Source organism: Salvelinus sp. IW2-2015, unplaced genomic scaffold (assembly GCF_002910315.2).
Source record: "Salvelinus sp. IW2-2015 unplaced genomic scaffold, ASM291031v2 Un_scaffold4244, whole genome shotgun sequence".
In the NCBI taxonomy this organism is placed as follows: Eukaryota; Metazoa; Chordata; class Actinopteri; order Salmoniformes; family Salmonidae; genus Salvelinus; species Salvelinus sp. IW2-2015.
Window position 1 is genome coordinate 24,495 of NW_019945515.1, and position 9,679 is coordinate 34,173.

General features: G+C 43.0%; 1 pseudogene; it reads left to right on the forward strand.

Annotated features, from left to right (window-relative positions):
- LOC112077064 (serine protease FAM111A-like) overlaps positions 1–9,679 on the forward strand; it is a 28,020-nt pseudogene that overhangs the window by 13,620 nt on the left and 4,721 nt on the right.

Sequence of the window (9,679 nt, forward strand, 5' to 3'; positions counted from 1 at the left end):
CGTAAACACAGTGTGCTAGACTAACAGGTGAAATGCTGGTAAACAACAGGTGTAGACTAACAGTGAAATGTTGTAAACAACAGGTGTAAGACTAACAGTGAAATGCTTGTAAACAACAGGTGTAACTAACAGTGAAATGCTTGGTAAAAACAGGTGTAGACTAACAGTGAAATGCTTGTAAACAACAGGTTAGACTAACAGTGAAATGCTTGGTAAACAACAGGTAGATCAGACAAATAACAGTGAAATGCTTGAAACAACAGGTGTAGACTAACAGTGAAATGCTTGTAAACAACAGGTGTAGACTAACAGTGAAATGCTTGTAAACAACAGGTGTAGACTAACAGTGAAATGCTGTAAAACAACAGGTTAGACTAACAGTGAAATGCTTGGTAAACAACAGGTGTAACTAACAGTGAAATGCTTGTAAACAACAGGTTAGACTAACAGTGAAATGCTTGTAACAAACAGGTTAGACGAACAGTACTAATTAACAGTGGAAATGCTTGGTAAACAACAGGTGTAGATACTAAGTGAAATGCTTACTACTCAAGCTTCAAAGATGGCGACCGACAGAGATTGGTAACCTCACCCGAGTCCTTACGGAAACTATGCAGATTTGTTTTTTATGTATTATTGTCTTAATTGGTTCCCAGGAAATCTTAAGTTCTTTTACAGTACAGCGGGAAGAACTTATGTGGCTATTAAGAAGCGACCGTCCAATTTACAAACATTGCATGACCAGGACATGATTTCCCGAAGCGTATCCTGTTCGGACTACACCAGGACTATGATCTAATCCCAGAAGCGACCCAAGACAACGGCGCCACAGAGGGGCAGACGGAGCGACCTCCTGTCAGGCTCTGTAGACTGCACATCACGCACCACTCCAGAGCATACTACTCGCCAAATTACCCTGTCTCTTGGACAATAAGCGGTAGACGAAAATTCGAGCAAGGGTGGCCTTCCAGGAGACATCGAGATTTTGTAACATCTCTGTTTTCACGGAACATGGCTCTCTCTGGGACTATGTTGTACAGAAGTCGTTCAGCACACCGGGCTCCTCCATGGCATCGCACTAATAGATAAACACTCTCTGCGGAAGAGGAAGGGCGTATTGCTTCTGAATTAACTAACTCTATGGTGTAATTCATAACAAACAGTACGGGAAGTAAGTCCCTTCTGCTCACCTGACCTAGAATTCCTTACAATGTCAAATTGCCGGCACTATTACCTACCAGAGAATATTCATCAGTTATCGTCACAGCTGTGTACATTCCCGCTCAAGTAGGACACCAAGTCAGCCCGTAAAGTTTAACTCTCACTGCACCTGATGTTAAACTGGAAACCATATTCGTGAGGCTGCATTTATTTGTAGCTTGTGGATTTTAACAAAGCAAATTTGAGAACAGGCTAACTAATTCTATTAGGTATTGAATTGCAACTATGCGCGGGGTAATACACATCGACCATGCTTACTCATAACCTTCCGCGATGCATACGAAGCCCTCCACCGCCCTCCCTTGGCAAAATCCAACCACGACGCCCATCTATGCTCTACTGTCTTATAGCAGAAACTCAACAGGATGTAACCAGTGACCCAGAACCATTCAACGCCTGGTCTGACCATCGGACATCCACGCTTCAAGATTGTTTTAATCAGTGCGGGGCAGGATATGTTCCAGTCAAGCGCTCAGAAGAAATAACATCGACCTATATGTGACTCGTGAGTGAATTTATAAGGAAGTGCATTGGAGATGTTGTACTCACTGTGAGACTATTAAAACCTTCCCTAACCAGTTGTCGCGGTGGTGAAAGGGCGGCATTCGCAATAATGAAAGGTGAACACCGCATTGAACCATGGAAAGAGGTTGGATATGGCTGAAGTATTAAAACAGGGTTGTAGTTTATTCTCCGCAAGCAATCAAACAGCACAAATCAGTACAGGGACAAATGGAGTCGCAATTCAACGGCTCAGACACCAAGACGTATTGTGCAGGGTCTACAGAAACTCTACAAGAAAATCAGCCACGGCGCGGACACCGACGTCACGCTGCCAGACAACTAAACACCTTCTTTGCCTGCTTTTGAGGACTAATTACATAGCACCGTCTTGGGCCCGCTAACAAAACTGCGCCCCTCCGTTCTCCTTTCTCCGTGGCTGACGTGAGTAAAACATTTAAATGGATTTAAACCTCAGCAGGCTGCTGCCCAACTGGCCATCCCTGCGCGTCCTCAGAGGGCTGCGGACCAGCTGGCTGGTGTTGTTTATGGACATATTAATTAAATCCGCTACCTATCCAGTCTGCTTACCACATTGCCTCTCAAGTGGCACCATTGTTCCTGTACTCCACTTTCTGTCGATTCATGAAGTGCTTTGAGGAGACTAGTCAGAGGATCATATCACCTCCACCTTACCGGCACCCTAGACCCACTTCAGTTTGCATACCACGCTAAGGTCCACAGACGATGCAATTGCCAGACATGCACACTGCCCTATCCATCTGACAAGAGGAATAGCTATGGACGAAATGTTGTTCATTGCCTACAGCTCAGCATTCACACCATAGTACCTCCAAGCTTCATAATCAGCTGGAGGCCCTGGGCCTCAAACCCGCCCTGTGCATTGGGTCCTGGACTTCCTGAAAGGCCGCGCCCCAGGTGGTGAGGTTAGGAAACACATCTCCATCTCGCTGACCCTGCAACTGGGGGCCCCACAAGGGTGCATGCTCAGCCCCTCCTGTACTCCCTGTTCAACCACGCTGCGATGGCCATACACTCCTTCCAACTCATTCATCAAGTTTGTAGACGATCACAACAGTAGTAAGTGTAGGATCTGCGGGCTGTATGCCAAAGCCTGGGTAGTGGCAACTGCTCCGCCCTCAACGAGGCTCTCCAGAGGCTGGTGTTGGTCTGCACAAGCATCACCGGGGGAAAATAGCCTGCACATACCAGGAACCTAAGCACCCGATGTCACAGGAAGGCCAAAAAGATTCATCGAAGGACAGAACAACCACCGAGCCGACTGCGCTGTTTCACCCCGGCTATCATCAGAATGCGAGTCAGTACAGGTGCATCAAAGCTTGGGACCGAGAGACTGACAGAAGAACAGCTTCTATCTCAAGGCATCAGCTGCTAACAGCAATCCTAGCTCAGAGAGGCTGCTGCCTCATGGAGACCCAATCATGCCACTTAACATGATCACTAGTCATATGGAGTTGGTTCCCCCCTTTGGGCTATAACGCCTCGCTCTTTTGGAAGGCTTCTACACTAGCATGTCTGAACATTGCTGTGTGACTTGCTTCTATTAGTCACAAGAGCATTAGTGAATGGGCACGAATGTTGGGCGATTAGGCCTGCTCGCAGTCGGCGTCCAATTATTCCCAAGGTGGTGTCGTGAGGTTGGTGAGGTCAGGGCTCTGTTTGCGGCAGTCGAAGTTCTTTCACACAATCTAGCAACCATTTCTGTATGGATCTCGCTTTGTGCAAGGGGGCATTGTCATGCTGAACAGAAAAAGGGCCTTACTAAAAGGCCTTTTGGGGAGAACGATCATCTAGACTGTCACTTGTATGCTGTTGTGTTAAATTTCCCTCACTGAAACTAAGGGGCCGAGCAGACCATAAAAAACAGCCCAACAATTATTCCTCCTCCACCAAACTTACAGTTTGACTTGCATTCACACAGGTGGCATCCCCCTGAGTCTTCAAACCCATAGTTGTGTGTTCAGACTGCCAGATGGTGAGGTGGGATTCCATCCAGAGACGTGTTTCTTCTGCTCCAGAGTTGCATGGGAGGCGAGCTTGTAACACCACTCCAGCCACGCTTGATTCGCCTGTGGTCATCTTAGCTTGTGTGGCGGGCTGTCGGCATGAAACCCATTTCATGAAGCTCCGAGAACAGTCTGTGGCTGACGTTTCTTCCAGGGCGTTTTGGGAACTGGTGGTGGCTGTTGCACCGGGACAGATCATTTTTGATGCGCTTCAGCACTCGATGGTTCCCGTTCTGTGAGCTTGTGTGGCCTACCATTCCGGCTGAGCCGTTGTTGTCCATGCGTTTCCACTTCACAATAACACACTTACAGTTGACGGGGAACTCTAGCGAAATTTTACAAACTGACTTGTTGGAAGGTTGCATCCGTAGGTATTTTGAATTGTGGTGGGTATGTCTTACTTCTTAATGTTATGTAAGTCTTCTTTGTAATTGTTTGTCATGCTTGTTAATTGGTGGTTGGACCCAGGAAGATTAGCTACGTTTACGGCGTTAGTAGGATTAATAACAATCACCAAATCCTATGACCGGGTTTGGCTCTGAAAAGTCAACTGAGCTGTCGTAGGCCATTCTGCTGCAATGTTTGTATATGGGAGATGCATGGCTGTGTGGCCTGATTTTATACACCTGTCAGGAATGGGGTGTGGCTTGAAATAGCAGAATCATAATTTGAGGGGTAAATACCTCCAGATATAATACAATGAAACTATTCGAGAAAGTCGTATTTTCATTTTGGATTTCTTATACAACAGCATTTCACTACACTATGAAAACACTCACCAGACTTGTTGTTTTCTGCCTATGGGCAAGATAATGGAATCTTCCATTAAAGTAGACAACAATATCTTGTTTTTAAATGATTGATTTCGATTAGTGCAACAATTCTTAAGAGTAGAGTTTGGAAAGAAAACACAGAGCTTCCAAGAGGTGAAGAAAGTGAAGAGACTAATGGAGCTGAGTGCTTCTGTTTGTCAGGTGAGAATTGAAGGGACAGCAAKAGGAACTGGCTTCCTTCTGTTTGACAAGTTCATCCTTACAAACGCCCATGTTGTCCAGGAAATCTATGAGCCGATAACTAACACGCTGCAACAATCTGTAAKYGTCACGTTTGACTTTGAAGACCTGGGTGAGAAAACGCAGCAGATACCAGTGCAAAGTGAGGTTGTAGCCTATGGAAAAGATGATTCTGGGAATGTTGACTTTGCTTTGCTGGAGCTTAGCTCAGATCCTGACATCACCTTGCCTTTAAGCTTGCTGGACACCTTCAGCTTTCCGTCTCCAGATGGTGGAATCTTCATCATCGGTCACCCCGAGGGCGGGGTGAAAAAGACAGACCCCTGCTTTATCATTCAACGTGGAGATTTCGAACAAGCTGTAGAAAAACATTTAACAGAAAATAAGGAATTTCTTCATGTCATAAAGAGAAGATGTTTAGAGGAGAAATGGGACATCACACATCTACCGAGGGACACAAAAAAGATTATTTATGACAGCTGTTTATTCCACGGTGCCTRTGGCTCTCCAGTTTTCAATGAGTACTGCCAGCTGATAGCTATGCATACAGGAGGCTACTCCTACCCGGGTGAAGGACAGAAAACCCAGAGTATCAAAGAGTATGCTATTCCCCTGTCAGYCATACTTGAGGAGATCATCATCCAAGKGGTGCGTAGGAAACGAGTTGATGTGCTACAGGGATTCCTGAGCCACAGGAGTCAGAAATTAGACGTYGTGATGGAAAGAGTCAAGACACAGTCTGATAAAGCCAGCCTGGTCAAGGCCTTTCAGGAGAAGCTGCCGTTCGACAGTAACACTTCAGCTACAGATCAGGGAGAGCAGAGAACCTTCCACCAGTTCCTCTTTGATAAAGGCGACGCCACAGGGGTCGACGCCACAGGGGTCGACGRCACAGGGGTCGACGTCACAGGGGTCGACGCCATGGAGGTGGATGATATCTATGACAATTGAAAAAGTGCCCAGTTGTCATATTTGAGTAAAAGTAAAGATACCTTAATAGCAAGTGACTCAAGTAAAAGTAGCCCAGTAAAATACTTCTTGAGTAAAAGTCTAAAACTATTTAGTATAAAATATACTTAAATATCAAAAGAAAATGTAATTGCTAAAATATACTTAAGTATCAAAAGTAAAAGTGTAAATCATTTCAAATTACTTACGTTAAGCAAAGCAGACGGCACCATTTTCTTGTTTTTTTGGTTAGTACCACATTTTAATTTCTCATGCTTGGTAAACTACAGGTGTAAACTAACAGTGAAATGCTTTGTAAACAACAGGTGTGGACTACAGTGAAATGCTTTGTAAAACTACAGGTGTAAACTAACAGTGAAATGCTTTGTAAACAACAGGTGTGGACTAACAGTGAAATGCTTTGTAACAACAGGTGTGGACTACCAGTGAAATGCTTTGTAAACAACAGGTGTGGACTACCAGTGAAATGCTTGGTAAACTACAGGTGTAAACTAACAGTGAAATGCTTTGTAACAACAGGTGTAGACTACCAGTGAAATGCTTGGTAAACTACAGTGTAAACTAACAGGTGAATGCTTTGTAAACACAGGTTAGACTAACAGTGAAATGCTTGGTAAACAACAGGTGTAAACTAACAGTGAAATGCTTTGTAAACAACAGGTGTAGACTACCAGTGAAATGCTTTGTAAACAACAGGTGTAGACTACCGTGAATGCTTGGTAACAACAGGTGTAGACTAACAGTGAAATGCTGGTAAACAAAGGTGTGACTACCAGTGAAATGCTTGGTCAACAACAGTGTGGACTAACAGTGAAATGCTTTGTAAACAACAGGGTGTAACTAACAGTGAAATGCTTTGTAAACAACAGGTGTGGACTAACAGTGAAATACTTGGTAAACTACAGGTGTAAACTAACAGTGAAATGCTTTGTAAACAACAGGTGTAACTAACAGTGAAATGCTTGGTAACAAACAGGTTTAGACTAACGTGAAATGCTTTGTAACAACAGGTTTAGACTAGCTGTGAAATGCTTTGTAAACAACAGGTTTAAACTAACAGTGAAATGCTTTGTAAACAACAGGTGTAAACTAACAGTGAAATGCTTGGTAAACAACAGGTTTAGACTAGCAGTGAAATGCTTGGTAAACAACAGGTTTAGACTACCAGTGAAATGCTTACTAACGGGTCCTTCCCAACAATGCAGAGAGAATAATACACAATAAATAAATCCACAATGAGTAACGATAACTTGTCTATATACACGCGGTACAGTACCGAGTCGATGTGCAGGGTACGAGGTAATTGAGGTAGATATGTGCATATAGGTAGGGATAAGTGACTAGACAACAGGATAATAAACATTGCAGTTTTCATAATTGGTCTTAAATATTTTTTAAATCCCTATTTTTTAAATCTCATAAATAACTTATCGCCTTTCTTGTCATAATATAATTTAATTCAATGGCCATTTTTATCTTATTATTCAGCTAATGATATTCAATGGTGTTTAAATGCAGGCTTTTATTTTGAAGGTTTCCTCATTACCATACAAAAGTGGAGTCTTTGTTTGTGCTGCTGGCAGAATAGGCACTGCTGTTGCCTGAAGATAAGACCATGGTAGATCTATGGAAGAAACAACAGAAACTGGACTCATTTTTGAAGTATTTTGAAAGGGTTCTACCAACCAACTTTCTACAACTTGAGTCACCGCCAGAACCTACAAAATGTGATGGTGTTTTTCTAAATTACAGAAAGATACACGTCCAAGTAACACTTCAAACCACCAACACAACAACTCCTGACCAATCTCCAGGATCTGATGCCAAGGTGACACACACACTCTGTCATATTACTTTTAATCTTTGTTTTATTTTATTCTTGTGACTTGCTTCAGCAGTTACACTTTAATATTGTACAACCTTATTTCTGACTCTTCTTTGGAATGCAATTTTTTTTGTACACTGTGGTGGAATTCTTACACAGGGCACTCAAAAGACTTGAAACTGAGATATCTTTTGTTTGTTCTCCAAACATAATCTGGTCGTACTGACAAAATGGCAGCTACTAATAAGTGAGGATTTGTACAGTCCCCACTTGCATGAACACACTGGTTACTAGAACAGCACATGAATAGAAGACAGAAATTAGTTAAAAGAAAAGCACAAACAATAAAATTCCTTAGCACTGTTTATGTTAGATACCACTACTACACCATTATTACTACTACCGCTACTACCACTACTACCATTACTACTACTACCATTACTACTACTACTACCACTACTACCACTATACTATACTACTACACCAGTACTACTACTACTACTACACCACCACCATTTTCCACTACTAAAGTCACTAAAGGCTACTTTCCCTCTAGTATTTATAATACAGTCACTACTATACTAGCCCCAATTCTTCAACACTAGCCTCTAACAATTTAAACTTCAGATATTATTCCACTAACATACAAATACAGCTGGACAGCTGAAGCAAGTCACACAATTTGTTTTGATGAAAAATGACCCTTTGTTGTAATTGTAGTTGATGTATATGTTGTAACTCATGCATTACAGAGTTCTCATCAGAGAAATCCTCTGGCAACCAGCCAGGAACATCTAGCCAATCTCAGGATCCTGATATCAAGTTAGACATGCATTAATCTGCCTGTATTTGCTAAAGTTGATAATGCTTTCCAATGTATTTATCTATCTGTTATTAATAATAGTGAATTATGAGTGTTCTTTTTAATATGGTCTTCTATTTTACAAGCTGATGTAGCGGAGGTGAGGCAGAGTAACTCTCTTCCTGCTTCTTAAAATCGGTGTCACTCTCGGACCAGGGGAATTTCCTCTTGCCTAATGGTTGACATTGGTGTCCTGAGAGGGAGACTGTGGTTCTAATCCCAGAGACTTAACACTTACATCTCTTCTGTCACAGAAAGAAGCACAGATGAAAGCCATTCCTTCCGATACCGCTTCATACAACAACCAGAGTTACATGCCATACTCATGGAACGGTCTGGGTGACTGCGAACAAGCCGGAGTTCGGAACATGACAAAGAAAAACAGGGGATGGAAATTGTCATCCAAAGAGAAAAAGAGCAGGGGCAGCTGTCAGTACACATTTCCCCTGCCATTTAATTGATAACGATGAGCTAGTGACAGTCAGCTTCATCAAAGTTCCAAACGGCAGTTCTCAGATACCCAGAGCCTTTCACAACGAGAGTAACCCCCCGCAAAAATACAACCTGACAAGTTGTGACTTTCTGTGTTGAAACTCAGGGTGGACAAAATATTAAAACAAAAGTAATGAAAAACCCAGAGCTAAAGAGAAAGTGAAGTATGTTTGTGTGTACGTACAAAGGGGAAAAGGTGAAGCAGCCTTGAGGAGAGATGGGCGATTTGATAAAACCATCTTAGAACACGCTGTGTTCTTTCTGAGCCAGAGACGGGGTCGACACAGAGATGTCCCAGACAGTTGATGGTCTTGATGGGAAAAGTCATCAAGGTCGTGAAGTGAATGTTGTTGTGAAGGTAAAACGTATCGGTCGTGTATCTCAGCCACAGCCAGATAGTCTTGAGGATTGGGACAACACACCAACTGAAGAGCTGTCCGTCCCCCTGGTGGAACATCGGAAGCAGCTTCTCTCCTCAGAATCCTACCACAACAGACACAGTTCAAACACAGTTGCAGTCAAAGGAGGCAGGAAAAGATGGTAGTTCTCTGGTGGTGAAGCAAAACGGCAAGAGATTCCAAACTCTAAAGAGATCCTACACTCCTGCCCCAATATGCAGGTTTGGAGATCACTTGAAAGAGAGAGAGAATTGAAAAGCCTTCAGAGTGCAACAATTCTTAAGAGTAGTTTGGAAAGAAAACACAGGCTTCCAAGAGGTGAAGAAAGTGAAGAGACTATAGAGCTGAGT